Raw genomic sequence first — 18410 nt, 5'->3', positions numbered from 1 at the left:
GTTAATTCTTAATATTTGATCAATTTTCCATGCTTGTATCTGGTTACCTAGACAACTACTTTGAACATAACAATATGAAATATAACAACAATTGTTAATTTCCTATCGTCTTGTTTTCAAATTCTGTATCCTTTTTCATTGGGTAGTTTAAATTCTCTTTAAGGGGCTGGGGATTTAGCTCAGCGGCAAAAGTGCCTGCCTGGCAAGTGCAAGGTCGTGAGTTCGGTTCCCGGTACCGGAGAAAAACAAAAAAAAAACAAAAAAAAAACAAAAATTCTCTTTAAAATTAAAAAAAAAGTTGGGGAGAGAGGGGCAGGGTGGCTGGAGAAGAGGACCATGTGGAAATCATCCTTAGGGAACGGTAAGAAGCTCAGGGATTTAACACAGTAAGCTTTGACTCTCGCCAAAATTATTTTGAGAATTTTAAATATGACAATTTTCATAATCTGAATAAATTTACAGCAACAAAAAATAAATAAAATTAAATTAAAGGAAAGGATTCAGGTACAGTACAAATCTCACCTGCCCATCTTTCATATCCCTGATTCTCAAACAACTGCTATTTCTTAAACACAATCGCATCAACATTATATTTCTTATTTATCTGCAATATCACTATGTGAAGTCTATTTTGTCACTGCCAAGTTTTGGTGATTTTGCAACTGATTTGGACCTAAACAATGTCATTCATTTTGCAGAATCATCAGGTTATGACAGTTTCTTGTTACAGAAATAACACTGCTTACTGGCAAGAAAATCACAGATTATGAAATGCAGTTCCCTTTTCTTGACAATAATAATGCTTTTTAAAACTAAAACTCAACTATAAAGTGTACTATTTGCCTTCTTAACTAAATGTATCAATAATTGATGGGCTAACCTTACTCCAAAGTATATAAATAGGTGTCAAAATATCTCCTCCCACCCAAGAGCAAAATAAAAGCTAGAAAATAGGAAGTAGGGAGAGAGATCATTCTCAAATGGAAAGGGCATCAAGAGATAGAGGAAAGAGAGAGAGAGAGGAGATGGAAAAAAGAAATTAAGATGTGCTAAGTACATGTACCAACTCTTCACAAGAAATGTAATCACTATGCACTATAAGCATGCACTAATAAAGGAAATAAAAATTTTAAAATATCCCTCCCTTATGAGTTTTCATTATGCTCATTTAAAAGATTGCCTTTATTAATTGGATATAATGTCATTCAGACCTTTGCTTCCCAAATATCTTTCTCTTCTAAAAGGATCCAGGAAACCTTGGAAAAATTGAATCTGAGGGCTAGAATGGGAGAAGTGCAAAATTAACCTGTAACATTTTCTTGTACCATAAAATAAAATGCTCAAAAATTTATAGGTATGGCTGGGGATGTAGCTCAGCAGCATAAGCGTTTGTTTGGCAAGCCTGAGGTCGTGAGCTTGATTCTCAGTACCAAAAAAAAAAAAAAAAATTATAGGTAAAGAAACAGAAGATACAGCACCCAGATTGAAGGGACTCTCATTGATGAAATATAGAATACAATATAGAATAATTCTCATTGATCAAATACAGAATAATTCTATCATCAAAATAAATAAAGGTGATACTTTATAATCCACTAAACTAATGAGAATCCATGCACTCTTACTAATAATAGACAAATTAAAGAGAAAGGAGCTCTTTCTTACCCTGAAATGACAACTAATGAACACAGAAGGTATAGTTAGAAAATCACCAATTTATAGTCATCAAAAAAATTTGATTCAGGCCAGGCATGGTGGCACATGCCTGTAATTCCAGTACTCGGGAGGCTGAGGCAGGAGGATCCTTGTGAGTTCAAGACCAGCCTGGGCTACAAAGTGAGCTCAAGGCCAGCCTGGACTGCATGGCAAGACCCTGTCTCAAAAAGACAAAAAAAAAAAAAAAAAAAAAAAATTTGATTCAGGTAAGAATCACCAATAGGTGCTAAATATAGTGGTGGAAACTTTAAAAAGAGTAGGCTATTCATGCAGTCTCAAACTATCTTCCCACAAATTATTTATGAATTCCAAAAGGAAACTAAGGTTCACAGTGGAGTGGGGAGGCTGGTAGTACTCTAGCCAACAAGTCAAAATTAAGTCATCAACCCCATGCGCTTTCAAATGTGAGAGGACAAAGTAACTGGTACGCGCTGCACCATAAAGACACATGTAGCTTGAATATAATCATAAGGACATAGCAGAGATACCCAAACAAAAAGACATTCTGTAGAATAACTCTCCTAGGTTATTCAAAACTGTCAAAGGTATGAGAGGCAAAGGCTGAGACGTTCCAGTTTACAGAAGACTAAACTATATGAAAACTGAACTCAGTATATGATCCTGAACTGGATCCCCATTTAAAAAAATGAAACTTATAAAAGACAATGTGGACCTAGGGATATAGCTCAACAGCACAGCACATCCCTGGCAAACTCAAGGTGCTGAGTTTTATTCTCAGCACATGTACACACACAGAGAAAAAAGACAACATGTACTCAGGGTTCTCCAAAAAGAGCCCATACCCAATTTTGTATAATAATAAGTCTTTTCCTATATAGAATTAACAGGGCCTGGCTAATCCCAAGTAGAGCAGGGTAAGTTACCAACCTGCAGACCAGAAGAGCTGGTAGGGTAGCAACAGTCTTAAGGCTTAAGACCCAGGATAAGCCAGCATTTCAATCCTAATCCAAAGGAAAGAAAAAGTCAGTGTTCCAGTTTGAGGACCACTGGGCAGGAAGAATTCCTTCTTACTTGGGGTTTGGGAAGAAGAACACCAGTACTCTTGTTTCAAATATACATGGATCTTATGCCAATCTGCAGCTGATTGTATGGAGACCACTCACATTATGGAAAACAATCTGTTTTCTACTAATGCGAATGCTAATCTCATTCCAGGTCATCCTCATGGAAACACCCAGAATAATGTCTGACCAAATAAATGATCTCTGTGACTCTACTCAGGTGAACATATGAATTACATGCTATTAGAAGAGTTGATAGAATATGATGAGGCAAATATGAATATGATTTTCAAATTAAACAATCAACATTGACGTTCTTTGTTCAGAGGGTCTATCATAAAGTATATGCTCTTCTCATAATAAAAAAGAATAAAGTCTATTAATTAAAACCGTAATGTTGTTTCCTGAATTTAATCATTGTAATTGGACAATTTAAAAGTCTTCTTAGGAGATGTACACTGAAAAATTCTTGGATGAAGGAGCATATTGAATACAGCCTCCTTTCAAACAGTCACACCAGCACACACAGAGAGAAGAAATGAGAAAACCAATGTCCCAGGCTGTTAAGAACTGACGGGCATTAGTACAGGGTAGTTCTTGCAACTTTTTAAATTATTTATATTATTTATACAATTTAAAGCAAAATAAAAAATACAAAGAAGGAGGAGAACATAATCTCAGATCTACCAAGTCAGAAACTCTAGAAATTCTAGTTTCATTCACGTGGTATGAGGCCTCAATGTGGGAATCTTCAAAGCTCTCCCGATTCAAAAGCACAGCCAGACGTGAGAACCATACAGCTCTAGGGTCTCACACTCACCCGTAAGGTGATCTCACATTGTGCTACACTAAGTTTAGGCCCTACATCTTGCCCTGACTTTGTCAAATGAAGTCAGTCTTTCAAGCACAACTATAATTAGCAAGTACACATGGTCATCTTGTACTAAGAGGCACATATGGGAAGAAACACTGTTGAGGTTCGTGCTGGATAAGAAATTCCGGATCTGCACCTGCCTCGTATCTGTGAGCCTCCTCTCGTTTCACCCATGGGATCATAACAAAACATGAGCACTAAAGCTAGGAGCTCCGTGTGGACTCAATTTCGTTCCCAGTAGAATATGGCCCTTGCTTTTGGCTTTGTGAGTGACAAGAGCCCTTCATTTTAAGTATGACAGCTAATCTGAAACAACCAGCTTCAGACAACCTAGTGAGTAATGAACTCGGGCAGGTCATAGAGGCCCACATGATTTATATTCATTAAGACTAATTAAAGCCACAGGCAGGAAGTAAAAGCTGGAGACTTTTATAATCAACAATTATTGGACTATACTATAAACTACTTCTACCAACTCTTAAAAACTTTCCTCTCTAGAGATTTAACTCTGTATTTCATACCCTAGACCAGATCATAATATGGGATTTTGGGGGGGGCTGGGGATTTAGCTCAGCGGCACAGCTGCTGCCTGGCAAGCTCAAGGTCGTGAGTGCGATTCCCGGTACCAGAAAAAAAAAATATTGGATTTTTTATTCTACCAGGGAGGCATTATTATTCTGGAATAGACACTTCAGAATCATAACACTTCTGTCCTACCTAAAAAACATCCTAAGCAGAGATGTTAGGCTTCACCCATCCAATAGAAATGCCCCATCCTCTGACGTGCTTCCCATAGACATTTTGTCAACACCGACCCTCTGATAAGTACAATATAATGTTTTGGTGATATGAAAGCCATATTCTGGAAGGCACCCAGAGGAAAAGCTCAAATTCCACGCTGAAGTCATCTGCAAGAACAGCTAAATCCATTTTTTTAGCTAGGGTTTCAAAATTAAGCTCCAATTTACTCTCCAACCCAACTTCTACTCAACCCTCAAGAGAAGTTTACTAAATAAAAATTAACACATCTCCACCTGCAAGATCTTTAATGAATGCTGTAATATTTATAAACTGAGATGATGCATTCCACCCTAAAATGAGTGATATTATGGATCAATTTTAAATTCAATATTTAACGATTATAATTCTACATCTTTTAAATAGATATTCAGTGGGCGGTATACTGCAGGACTCATAAGAAATAAAATAGAAATAAATGGGTCAAAAAAGATGACTGAGCCATTCAAAAGGTTTAAAAGTGGTGAACAAGCTATCACTTTCTAAATGCAGGGTTGCACATTGTCTCCTAAGCACAGCATTGAACAAATCATATATATGCCTTGACACATCCTGTTCCTCAACTGGGGATCACGCCTTTCCTCTTTCTCTACATAGAAAAAATATCTCTGCCCACTGAACTGAAGCTCCCTTCTCTAGGGCTCACTTTCATCTACTGAATTACCTTACATTTAGTGGTCTTGTTGCTCAGTTTGCTTTTGCTTTGTTTTCTGGGAGTCACACACACACACACACACACACACACACACACACACACTCACATATACAGACAGGACTGAGATATACACACCTTTAAAGCTGAAAGTACTCAAGCAAAGTGTGTGGCACAGTACAGGTCCCCAATAAATGTTTGCTAAATCTGAACTACACTGAAAGAAATACTATAATTCTGAATTACTGTAAAATATTTTTCAGGTCATTATACAGATGATACTACAGAAGAAAACCAGTGTTAAAAATTATTCACCCCCCCCCAAAACTTGGCAGAGAGCAATGTGGTAGCAAATAGTACTGTGTTCAACCAATCTAGCAAGACACACAGTCCCTAAACCACCCGATATATTTAGAGACAGCTTCAAGAATTATGCAAGTCTCTTTCCCAATGACAAGTGTCATACCATTAGCTTTAGCTGATGGTCACATTATGGTCTGGTCAAGATTTAGTATTTAATAGCACATACACTGAATCAGACCATATCTCTACAGCTTATGGCTTTAGATTCAACTTTAAAAAAATAAAACCCACATTCTCTCAGGGAACTCAAACTAAGTCAACATTGTTCATAACTCTTCAGTCCTGGAGTATTTACTGATGCACCATTTCCCCTCTGTCAGCAATGAGTGTTTAGGTAGTCCCACAAGACGGACAGTCAGTCACAAGTGTTTTGTCAATGGTCACCATTCTCAAGCGCAAAGCCATCTTTTGCTTGGCATTTGTTGTTATTGCTGCTGTTGTCACTTTATAATTCTAGTTGCATGCTCCATGAGTGAAGTCACTTTCAGTGTAGCAAAAGTTAAAAGTGCTGAGTCAAACCTAACTATGTGAATATTCTTTACCTCTTCCAGAAAAGATTATTACTAAGCATTCATCTTTCTTTTATCCTACTCAATTCAATGGTCTGTGGTATTGAAAACTAATGCAGTTTCTTTTTTTTTTAATTTAAAGAAAATAGTACCAAAAAAAGAACAATAGCAAAATACAAAACAAAACAAAGACATTAAAAATGATACGGGGTTTCAAACCAAATGATAGGGATTAACAGTGGTTGTTGTACTACATATTGTTATCTTCGATGAAGTTGCTCAGAGTACCAGATGTAAGAATGGAAGATTGATCAAATCATTAAAGGGAATAAGAAAATAATAATTTAAAAAAACGTTAGAGACAATACATAGTTTCACTAGACAGGATTGTAGGAATTTACTAATGGTTGTTATACTGCAAACTGTTGTCGTCACATAAGTTACTCAGATTACCAGATATAAGCATGCAAAATTGATCAAAATGTTAAAGAAAAACTTTTAATCATTAATTGTTCCCCTCAACAAACCATCAGACACCAGCAGTACAGTTATGCCACCGATCCATATATTTATATTTTTTAATACACTTCTAAGGATAATTATTTCAATACTAGATGAAGGCATCATGCCCACTTAACATACTAAAGTCACATTTCTAGTTTTACCTGTTTAGGACATTCATAGTCTAAAATCATAAAAATAATTCAAACAGACTTTCTAAGTTCCAGCATCATTCAAAAGATTAAATACTTTCAGTTATTCATAACTTTACTTAGCATCATTATAATTTAGTACAAATATGAAGGTTATAATTTTAAGCTTAAGGAGTATGTCAACAAGTGCCTTGAATGACAGTGTTTCAGATAAAATAAAACATTATAGGAATGTCTTCTTCTTTATCAATTTTGTGCTATACAATGTATGTAACAAGTGAGAATTCACTACTGCATTGCAACTGAAATCAACATTGAATTTCTTTCTTCTGCTCAGTTATTTTAATTATCTAAATTGATTGTCATTCTTTTTCCATCCTTTCTACTTCTGCAAATCAATATCAGATGATAATGAAAGAAAGGCCTAGACAGAATGAGAGATTAAAATTTATATTCCTCAAATGTATTTTTGCGGTCTACCCGTTGCTCTGACCTCAGCTAGTAATTCATACCACAGAAGGAGATTCAGTAATGAGAAAATTGTATTTTGTCCAAATAATTCCTTTACATATTTTCACTTCAAGTATGAAATTGGAAAATGACCATTACAGAATTTATTTCAATTAGAAATTAGTTGATGGGAGGGAAGAGAAAAACTTAACTAGAAATGTGTCTGATTTTTAACACAGGGTCAGTGCCAATTAATCAGAAGTTGAATTCTAGGAAAGAATGCTCCAGTCCAGAAAAGCCACCTAGTTCAAAATATGCCTGAAATATTTGGCTAGATAGTTTTCAATCCGGCATGATATTAACAATTAGCAGTTCTAAATGATTCACAATAACTAAAACAAGCGGTGCTATCATTACTTTTACTTTACATATTAGGTAACTGAAGTTCAATGTCACACACACACACACACACGATTCACAATAACTAAAACAAGCGGTGCTATCATTACTTTTACTTTACATATTAGGTAACTGAAGTTCAATGTAGCTTGTTTGGCTGTTGGTAATTTACATGTGAGGGTGCTGAGATTTGAGGTCAGGGCATCTGAATCCAAGGTTTCCACTCTTTCTCAATCTCTAAATCCTCTCCATAGCTCACACATCGTCAAATCCATTGTGTTATCTCATTGCTAAGTTCCCAGAAAGTACAAAAGTATAAACACAGAGAACCATGTACTCAACAGAAAAAGAGAAGAAAAATCATCCACCTCTTTTTGCTTTGACAAGTCTACCTTAGATGATATCAATCAACAATTAATTCACTTAATTTATTCTCTAATCAACTCTAAAACTTGGTGTCTCTGGGTCTTTCTAAAAATCCAGAGTTTCGTATAATTTTATGGTTTGTGGCAAAAGTGGCCCCTCTTATTTCTAAGCATCATTTTATCTCCAAAAGCTTTGATTTATTGATCCAAATCTGCATGAGGGTGACATGAAAAGAATGCACAATTCATGAGGGGAGTCAAACTACCAAATTGCGGCCAAATAAGCGACTCTTTTGGAAGTGATAGATGAAAATAGTAAGAGAAGGAGGGGATTTCCAGAGCTTCCAGAGCAAAAAAGAGATGTAAGAAACAGATTTATGCTGGCTGAGGATAGGAATGAAGAGACCTAAGGGAATGTACTGGAATTCAGAGAAATTCTGTTGTTATTCTGCTGCTGTAACAGTATGAAACATTCAGTGGGACAGAGGAAATAAATGGACCTGATGCTCATAAAGCTGTGTCTAGCATTTAATTCAGTCCACCGCTGAAATTGACTACATCTTGTTGAATAGACAAAAGGGGAGAATAGAAGGTATTTTTAAAACATTAGTGAGAAAAACAGTCAGATCAGTTCTTGACGTCGGTACTGCTGCTTGTTGCTGAATTAACAGACCATTTCATATGTGAACAAATTATGAAATCTTTAAATGTAATTATGGTACATTTTAAAATATCGGTTCTAATTATATTTTCCTTTGACAAAGTAATTATACGTCAAGAAACTGTGATCAGAGCGTTTTTCCTGCCAGACTTTAGAAGAGAAGGTAGGACAGGTGCTTTTAGATGATTTTACAAAGAGCAAGCTAAACTTCATATAACCTCACGCCCTGCCTTATAAAAGAAAAGCTTAAAAATAGACTAACAGAAACAAAATTTAATCTTCTTTCAAGTCACTCATTGATTTCTAATTCACTGTTCTTTACGACAATGGCTGCACATGCTATAGACTGCTTTTCCCTCTGTGGATTTGTCTTCTGCGTATTTAAAATCACAGGCTTGTGCCAAGAGCTTTTTTTGTTATTAGCCCAAAACAAATGAATTGAAACTCGGGATTCTTTTTCCCAAGAGGAAGCAATACAACGCCCTTGGCTGGTTCTTTAGACTTCAGATTTTCCGACAAATTGTCTTCCCAGGAGTCTATAACTATTTCTTTCTTTCAGAGGTCTCTAGCCCTTCCATTTCCTCTCCCCTCCCCACCCCAATTTACGTCTTAATGAATAAGTGTTTCTCTGTTCCCGTGAACAGGATTCATTCTGCCTCTCTCTCCCCTGAAATTGTTCCCTCAGGATCCTATCTGACTTGCCTGTGAAATCCTTTCTGCAAAGGTTTAGGGGCAGTCTATACCTGCTAAGTCCTGATAGTCCTCATCTTTGTCCTTTTGTTAGTTTTTGTTCCCTCATGAGAGAAGGGGAAAAAAATTCTATGAAATGCAAATGTACAATGAATAAACCAAAGAGTACAGATGCACTAGTAATTTGTTTGGACAGACTTTTTTTCTCGACAGTTAGAGACAGTTTGAATTTAATTTGCCAAGAGATTAGCAATAAACATTGAAAATGCTGTAATCTATATGTTCCGAACTAGGGTAGGAATTTTAGAGGAGGGTGGGAAAGGCAAAGGCCACATCAACAGTGAGAAGGAGGAAAACAGAGAAAGAAGAAAGACACAGCACCTGCTCCAGAAGACTTGCAATTTGAAGGGTATATTTCCATGCATAAAGCACATTGAGAAGAACGGAAGAAAGCACATGAAATGCCAGCTTATGTAATACTTTGACATTTGGGTGGACTAGACGTTTGAATAAGCCTCATTATGCTATCAGATGCTTCAAGGTGTAGTGTGTTTTCTGTTAAACACAGGAAGAATTGAGGCTGACACAAACCTGAAAGTGGAAATAGAGGAGGAGTGATATATGGAATTCAGTTCCCAGAACTTTCATCCCCAGCAGAGAACCAATTACTGGCCAACATATCAAGATTTACAAGTAATGCAGAGATCCCTTGTTAAATTATTTCCACTCCTACCCTGTCAAAGGCCATAAATAAAAGTGAATTTTTGTATGTGGGCTAAGAACAAAACATCTCAGAGCTAGAATGACATATAAAACACACCAAGCAATTAGGATTATTTTATTATTTGCTGGTAATCATTTTGGTATGAATGAGTTTATATCATTTGTAAAGACCTGTAGACTTTATCTTTTTTTATTTTATGAATATTTACTGATGTTTTTGTACACTGGAATATGCCCATTTTGAGGAACTGGAAACAGTTAGGTCTGTTTTGTCATGAAAAGCCATGTATTTTAAAAGATAGTGTTAAAATTCAAATACATAATTATTTTTCTCCTCTTCTGACATTTGTGTATAATTTGTATTCATGACAAATCATAAGGATGTCCTGTTATTCATTTTTTAAAAGTCTAGCAGAAAAGGACCTTGTGTAAGCTTATTCATATTCACTCTTTGATGCAAAATACAACTCTAAAAATCTCCTTGATTTATTGCATTGCTTTATTGTGTTCTATCTTTATGCAATACTTAAATAAGTAGGCCATATAATTTCTCTCTTGGATAGCTAGGACTAGAAAAATATAGGTTTCTTTTTGTAGGAATCATGACTCTTTGGTGCACTAAGAAAATTATAGTGGTTTCTTGGCTAGGTTGCACTGTTAATTTCTGCATATTGTGAGAACTCTAGCACAAGCCCTGGTAAATCAATTGACTCTTTTTGTCTTTCTCTTTGCCCTCCCAAAAGAAAAATAATTGACAAGTCTAAACAGATCAATTATATAATTAAGAAGAATTCAATAGGGAGCTTCTTGAAATACCTAGGCTCTCCTAAAGTCATAAAACAGCCATCTGCAGAAGCACGGAACTATTCAGCAAATGGAAACATCAGTGTGTTAACTGAAGGACAGACTCAACCTCTTGGACAAGCCTAACACATGGTGCTTTTCTTACCCAGCTCCTAATGTGTATCGAACACCAAGTACAGAGCCCAGCACTGTCCCTCTGCTAAAACTCTTCTTTTCTTGGAAGTCCTGCCAGACCAGTCATCTGAGTTCCTGGACACTTTTCTCATACTTTAAATCTGTACATCAGTTAGGAATGCACCCTACTCTTCATTCTTGGGTGCTCTGGGTGGTTTGTGCTATCAGCCTAGGTGAATAGAGTGGAGTTTTTGCATTTTTTCAACTTGCTTTGTTGCTCCCCATTAGCATGAGATGTGGTTCAACCTAAGAACTTCTTATAGACTTTCTCAGTTGCAGCCTCATCACATCAGCTCCCTGAGGAAGGGGCTTCAGGCCTCAGAGAGGGAAGGGTTAAACAAAAACCTGAACCCTGGTGAGAGAGGACTACAGTAATCTGCTCAGATACCACTCTTTCTGTTTCTAAAATGTGAATGAAAAAGAAAAAGGAACAGAACAGATGGACCATGTTTGGACTCCAGATTTGTGAGGTTTTTGTTGCTGTTGTTGTCGGTTTTCATGTGGTGTTTTGCTCCTCCAAAGGATTTTTTCCCCCAGTCTTTTCTGTTAGACTACAATGCAAAAGCAGATGGAGGAGAGCTTATAAACGAGTCAGGCATGGCAGTGCATGCCATAATCCCAGCACTCTGGAAGGCTGAGGAAAGAGGATCACAAGTTTGAGCCCAGCCTGGGCAACTTAGAGAGACCCTGACTCAAAATAAAAATAATAGAGTAGCTGAGAACATAGCTGAGAACAAGCGCCAAGAATATAGCTCAGTAGGAAGGCCCTGGGTTCACAATCCCCAGTACTACAAAAAACAAAAGAGGTTAAGAATCTCTCTGTGGAAAGGGACTGAGGAAGCCTTTGGAACCATAACAAAGACAACCATCATGTGCCCAGTAGTTTATGTAATTTCTGATGTATATTAGAAAATTAATAAATATTTTTAAAAGAATGTGTGTACAAAATGGTTCAGGTGCATTGATTTAATCCCATGTTGAGGAATATGGACAGAAAAGAAAAAAAACTGAAAAAAAAATTAAGTCTTTCACAACTTAAATTGTAGTAAAACTTTGGAGATACTCGTGCTCAATAACAGGGAGACAGTTGGTTTTGATTAAATGTTAGACATTTACATATCCAGTATATAAATCATGCCTAAGCAAAACATGAGTGTATGAGCTGGTAGTACATTTATGTAAGGACAAATATACAACCAAGGTCAGAGGGAAAGAGATGGGAAGAGCAAAGGAAGGATTCTTTCCTCAGTGTGTAACAAATCTATAGGAAAGCAAAGCTCATGCCAGATTCCAGAAAAAGAATATTATCCTCCAAGTCATTGTATATGTGTTGGTGTTTAAATAAATTAAGGAATATGAGTATATTTTTGTATTTAAATATAGGTTAAGAAGAACAAAATACAAAAGAATTACAGGGTAGTTTACAAAACTTTATAATATTTATACATATTTGAACAATAACAAATGTTTGTACAAAACAACCAAATGATCAACATCTGAGAAGGAAAATATCAAGTCCACTTCCTTAGCTTGCAACTAAGTAGAAGAGTTGCAAGCTTGGATATTAAGATGTTAAAAACTCTGCCCCACTGCATACTAGATTTTTGTTCTTGAGAAATTAATTTCACCTCTTTTAGCCTTTATGCACTTTGCAGTCTAATTTTAGAAGAATATAGTAATATAGTTCTGCTTTGAAGGTAAAATAGGATGATATTTCATACTTGTCATTTCTTCAATTATATGCTGTATATTTCATAATTTCAGTGTTAGTCAGATTCACTTTACTATCATGAAATACCTGAGATAATTAACTTAGTAGAGAAAAGATTTATTTTGGTTCATGGTTTTGAAGTTTTAAGTCCATATCTGAGTGGTCTTATGGCTTGGTGTGGTTGCACATAGTGGCAAGAGAGCATGGTAGAGAAAGGCTGCTCACTTCATCAATCAGGAAGCAAAGAAACCTGAATGGGTTGGGTCACAAAATCACCTCCACACCACCAAAGCTTTAAGGACCTTCTGGTAGGCTGTACCTCCTACAGGTTTCACCACATCCTGATAGGGCCACCAGGAGGACAAGGCCCTTAACACATGGTCATCTGAGAGACACTTATTCAAACCACAGTGATTTATACAATCTGTAATAACATCCTAATATCAAAAATGAAAAGCTTGACTCCATCCATGCAGGCTAACACTTGTCACTGCCAGGTAACTGCAGGATCTGTTTTGCTATGATCACTTCAATCAAGAGTTTGCTTTGTTTGAGTTGATTAGTTTTTTCCATAGAACTACATCTCTGGTTTTTCCAAAAAATAATTCCTAAAATATTACACTAGTACAAAGCTGCTTTGGAGGAAAAAAGTAATCCCTTAGAAGTTATTTGAAAGCTCAGATTTGTTGGTATACCTAGTATATTTGTGATGAAGGCCTGTCACAAACTATTGTACATCTATTTAGCAAAGGCTTCCAGATCAGTTTCAAGAAATGTTTAATATCAAAGAAGAAACAGTTCCACTAATAAAAAGAAAATGAAGCCACAATTATCTAAATACTGATACCATGAAAATCCAAGGACTTTGATATGCCTTATTGTCATTTTATAGGTGCTTTCAAAGGGACATAATCATGTCTAGGAATGACAGCAGAAGTACCACTAGTATTCATTTGGGAGTTACTGATAAATTTATCAAGAAAGAGATTGGTAAAAATGAAATCTACAAATAATAAGGATACCTATACAGGGTAAAATGAAATTGAAACTTCACCCTTATTTTCATTCAGTAACTTCCTATAAAACATATATAGCTAATAAAGGTTTAGGAATTAAGATCACTTACCAGTAGAGCATTTAAGAAACCACAATAATGTATAGATGAAAAGATGTAAATGCTATTCTTTCTTCTAAAGAATGCCCTAGCACAGAGTGGCTAGCATAAATATTTATTGAATCTATGGAGCTGGAGCACTGTTCCCTTTGTCACTTTTCCTATAGAATACAAAACTAATTATGAAGTAGGTGGACTCATTTTCCACACACACATGCACACATACACACACTCACATGCACACATGCATACTTAGAATTCGTATTTTTTTAAAAAAACAAGTGAGCAAATTTTACACTTAGACTCCCTGTTAGAAAAATATTTATAAAATATGTTTAATTACAAACACTATCTGGTAAATAGGAGGATACATTTTCAAAAATATTCACTTATTCAGATTTTATTTCCAAGGGGACATTTTAAAACTTTATTAATCTAGTTGGTGTTTCTGAATAAACTTTGAAAAATAGAACCCTAGGTTTTTTTTTTTTTTTTTTTTTTTTTTTTTGGTTTTTCTCCTGTACCGGGAACCGAACTCATGACCTTGCGCTTGCCAGGCAGGCGCTTTGCCGCTGAGCTAAATCCCCAGCCCCAGGACCCTATTTTTTAAACCATTATTAAAATTTTCTGCTGATCCAAATTTATCCACTAATCCCAGACTAAGGAAACAGAGGCATTTTCTATATGATCCCTAAGCTATGACAATGGCTAATTCTATGATTTTCCACATTAGCTAAGGCGTTTCTTATCAACTATATATGCCTATGGTGAGGCTGCATCATCTGCACAGGTGTGCTTGCTGCTTTTAAACCTTTCTTGGGATTGAATTAAAGATCATTTTATCCCACTCTGTGTTCTTCAGAGTTCTCCAGAGAAACAGAACTAATAAGATATAGATAGATAAACTGATAGCTGAGAGGAGTTTTATTTGGGGAATTGGCCTTGAAAATCCACAACAGACCATCTGCAAGCTGGAGGCCCAGGGATGTTCAAAGCAAGTTCAGTTCTTTGGGTGCAGGGTGTGCTCAGGATTGAAACAGGCCCTTATTCGTCTTAGCAAGCACTCTGTCACTGAGTCCCGGTTTGTAATCCAAGTATGAAGGTTTAAAAGTCTGGTATGGAAAGTGGAGCCTGGTCCAAAGACCAGAGAACCTGGAGTTCTGATATCCAAGAGCAGATGCACATACCTTAGCTCCAGAGACAGAGACAGAGGGATGAATTCACCTCCCCACTGTTATGTTGAGTCTGGGCCCACAGCTGAGAGGATGGTGTCCACACTGCAGGTAGGTTTTACTCACAGTCCTCTCACATTCAAACACTAACCTCCTCTGGAAACACTCTCGGATGTCTACACCTCAAAAGAATGTTTTGCCAGATCTCTAGTCTTATTCCAGTCAAATGGGTACCTAAAAGTAGCCATCATGTACTCCTCCATCATTTCTCCCGCCCATTCCTCTTTCTAATTGAATTACACATAACATCACCTATCCATCTGCAAAATCCTCGATATGCTTCTAGTTTATAGAGGCAAATTTACAAGTTTCAAATTCAGTAATATCTGTAGTCTGTGGGACAGAGTTATATTATCAAAAACCACTAACCTTTAGTGGATGCTTATATGCTAATCACAACAATCCAAAAGGTAAGTAGTATTCTCATCCCTACTTAATAAGAGAAAACATGAGATTAGTCAAGATCAAGAAACTTGCTCTCAGCCTTGAATCCAGGGAGGGGAAGAACTGCCATAGGTTACCAAAGCCATTAACTGAAATGTGCCCCTTGCCTCCCAATAGACCCAGGACATGGTCATTAAAGAGATGCTTGCTTCCCATGCCTCGTTAACATTCCTCCTACTAAAGAGATCATCATGATTTTATCTTCTTTTAACATATTACTTGCAAGGTTGTTTAAGTCCTTTAAAATATTAAATATTTAATTAGAACTATTACAGCATCTCCCGGAGGCAAATAGCTTGTATAACTCTTCTATTGGTTTAAAAGAGAGCAAAAGGAAGCTTGAGCATAAATTAACAATAATAAAACAGATCATTACATTTCATGCCTGGACATTAACATGGATAACTCCCTGCAAGTAAAACTGTAAGGTGATTATTAAAATCCATCTTCATGGATGACCTTAGTGATTACACTTTAACTGGGTTTCCGCACAGCCAAAATGGCCAGTCAATCCATTAAATAGAAGGTTACCATTCTCATCCATAGTTTCCCAAAGTGTCTACCAGAGACTTCTGGACCTTATGTGTAAGCCTGCAGGTTATATTTAAAATGGAAATTTTATTATTCACATGAATTGTTGTCCTGCATTTTTAGCAAGGATTTCCAAGTGAGTCTTGGGTAAAACATCAACCAAGTTCTTAAGGCTGTGTTCCTGATTCATAATAAATATGTATAAAACATTATTTCTGCTAAAATAATATTTGAGAGTTTATTCCCTTACAAGTCTGCAAACACCATGAGAGTTGAAACCATGCTTTATTCAATAATCATTCTACTGTTTAGCAAAGAAGCCGGAATAAAAATGGGTTTCAGTACTGTTTACTGTTGCATGACCTTAAACACGGTTGACTGGATTTTTCATTTCCACAATCTGTCTTCAGGGGGAAGGTGGGTCCACAGCCTCCTAGCCCAGCCAGTCCCTTCCTCTCCTGGGAAAATGCAAGCTGCTCCACCACGGTTTGGCAGTCTGATGCAAAAGGGGCAAAAGAGGAGGATGAGCAGCTGTCCCTTCACAACCCGGGCAAGGTCCACTTGCGTGTGGGGCTCTGGCGAACTCAAGGTAGCCCTGGAAGCTGCATTTCAGCACTGAAAAGATACCTTCCTGTCTATAGGATGGAGCATCAAAGTTCTGAAAACATGACACAAATCAAAGTGTGGAGCCTAATTAACAAGAAGAACGTCTCTGGAATTGGTTGTGGAAGCCCTAGCTCTGCAGACGTATCTAATTACTTTAAGGGACCTTGGACAAAACTGTACCACGAGAGTACCATGAAAAAGTGCAAGGCTTAGAAGCAAAAGTAACCAAAATGAAAAAAAGAATACATTTTAGATGTGAAAAGACTGGAAGAATTCTTTACCAAAAATCAAGAGCTGAGAGAACAACACAAAGCCCTTCATGAAACCATTAAAGTTTCAGAAGATTGATTATAAGCAGGATGATGTGATCATTGTGCACATCTGGAGAACTGGAGAACTATGGAGAAAAACCAGCAAGAATTTGAATACATCTCACTGAAGAACCTGAAACTTACTACAGGGCTTATGAAATTTCCTACAGGGCTTTTCAGAGGGAAAGTAGAAAACTTTCTGAACAACTGCAGCAGGAAACTGAGAATGATCAACAGCACCAAGCACGTGAGCTCGAATACAATGAAAACGTTATTCCAAATTCATCAGTAACAGCCTTTTCAATTTCCAGCATTAACCAGCTACAAAGAAAGGAGAATCTGTGTCCAACATATAGAAAAAACAAATACTAAATTGGAGCATTCTGTGTATACAAATGAATCCAGAAAATTTTCCAGGGCTTCCTCTGAGTCACAACACACCAAAAAAGAAATTCTCAAGGTCCCACAAGCCCGCTTGCTGAGGACCTCTCCCACTACCTGGATGAGATCATAGGAAACAGCCTTTGAAGAACCCAAGGGAAATATTGAAGACAGTTTAAGACTTTCAGGTCCTACTTCAAAGATTCTTCCTCAAGAAGAATTGACTATCTGAGTGTTACTACCTGTATTTGGAGCTACCTCTAATGTGAAAAGTAGCTTCAGCTTGGATACACCCCTTCTCTTTTAGACATGGGAAGCAAAGCCATCTGAAAATACCCCCTTTTAGCAGCACTTCTATTTCTAGACTAGAGAAAACTAGATCAAAATCTGAAGAGAGTGCCCCTTTCCGACATTGTAGTCTTGGGTCTGAAGTGAACAAAGTCATTAGCCAGTCATCTTCTAGTAAACAGATTCATAAAATTATAAATGAATCCATACATGGACAGCATAGTACTGATCACACTGAAGATGCTGTTATTGATGAACATATGCTGTCCCTGAAATCATGGGAGGCAGAACAACCAAAAGGAAGAAAACTGAGGAAGAAAGTGAACCGGAAGTAAGCTGCCCCTAAGCCTCCATTTTTATTTTGTGAAAAAAGTAAAACAACATTTCATAATCAAATAGAAAATAACAACAGTTATTATACTCTGTATTGTTATCCTCAAAGTAGTTGTTTAGAGTACAAGACATAAACCAGAAAGATTCTTACAAAAAAGAAACAGAGAATAACAGACTCTTTCTTTTCAATGAAGATAAACTGGTAGCACAAATTAAATCAGTAACAGTGGAGTTTATAATTTGGGGGAGGATTTGAACTGGATAGTCAGTTTTCCATGAGTGGGGCCATGCTATGGATGAACCTCCAGATCTGTCTGATCATTTTTCAGCTATTCAGCGTCAAGAGAACAGCAAAGGCAATGAAATATCTAAAAGGACATTTAAGCAAGTCACTCTGTATGAAGATTTTAAACCCATTCTGAAGGGCTTTTTCTCAAGCTGTAAAGCCTTGGATGGAAGCGTGGTATCCAAACATTCTTCCAGGAGTTCTGTTTACAGGATTGCACCCACTACTGTTGGCATAAATCCTACCCAGACAATAAAATACCATTACCAATAAAAGAAGAAAATCACATCTACAAAATCCCTGTACATCCATATAAAAGT

At 36.7% G+C, this 18410-nt stretch overlaps 1 pseudogene; it reads left to right on the top strand.

Annotated features, from left to right (window-relative positions):
* Positions 1 to 16551: 16551 nt before the first annotated feature.
* LOC102027103 lies at positions 16552 to 17316 on the top strand (annotated as a pseudogene).
* The last annotated feature ends 1094 nt before the right edge of the window (positions 17317 to 18410 follow it).

Source organism: Chinchilla lanigera, unplaced genomic scaffold, assembly GCF_000276665.1.
Source record: "Chinchilla lanigera isolate Chin_1 unplaced genomic scaffold, ChiLan1.0 scaffold00031, whole genome shotgun sequence".
Lineage (NCBI taxonomy): Eukaryota > Metazoa > Chordata > Mammalia > Rodentia > Chinchillidae > Chinchilla > Chinchilla lanigera.
Note: the sequence above shows the minus strand (reverse complement) of the source record. Positions and strands in the feature narration are given on the sequence as shown.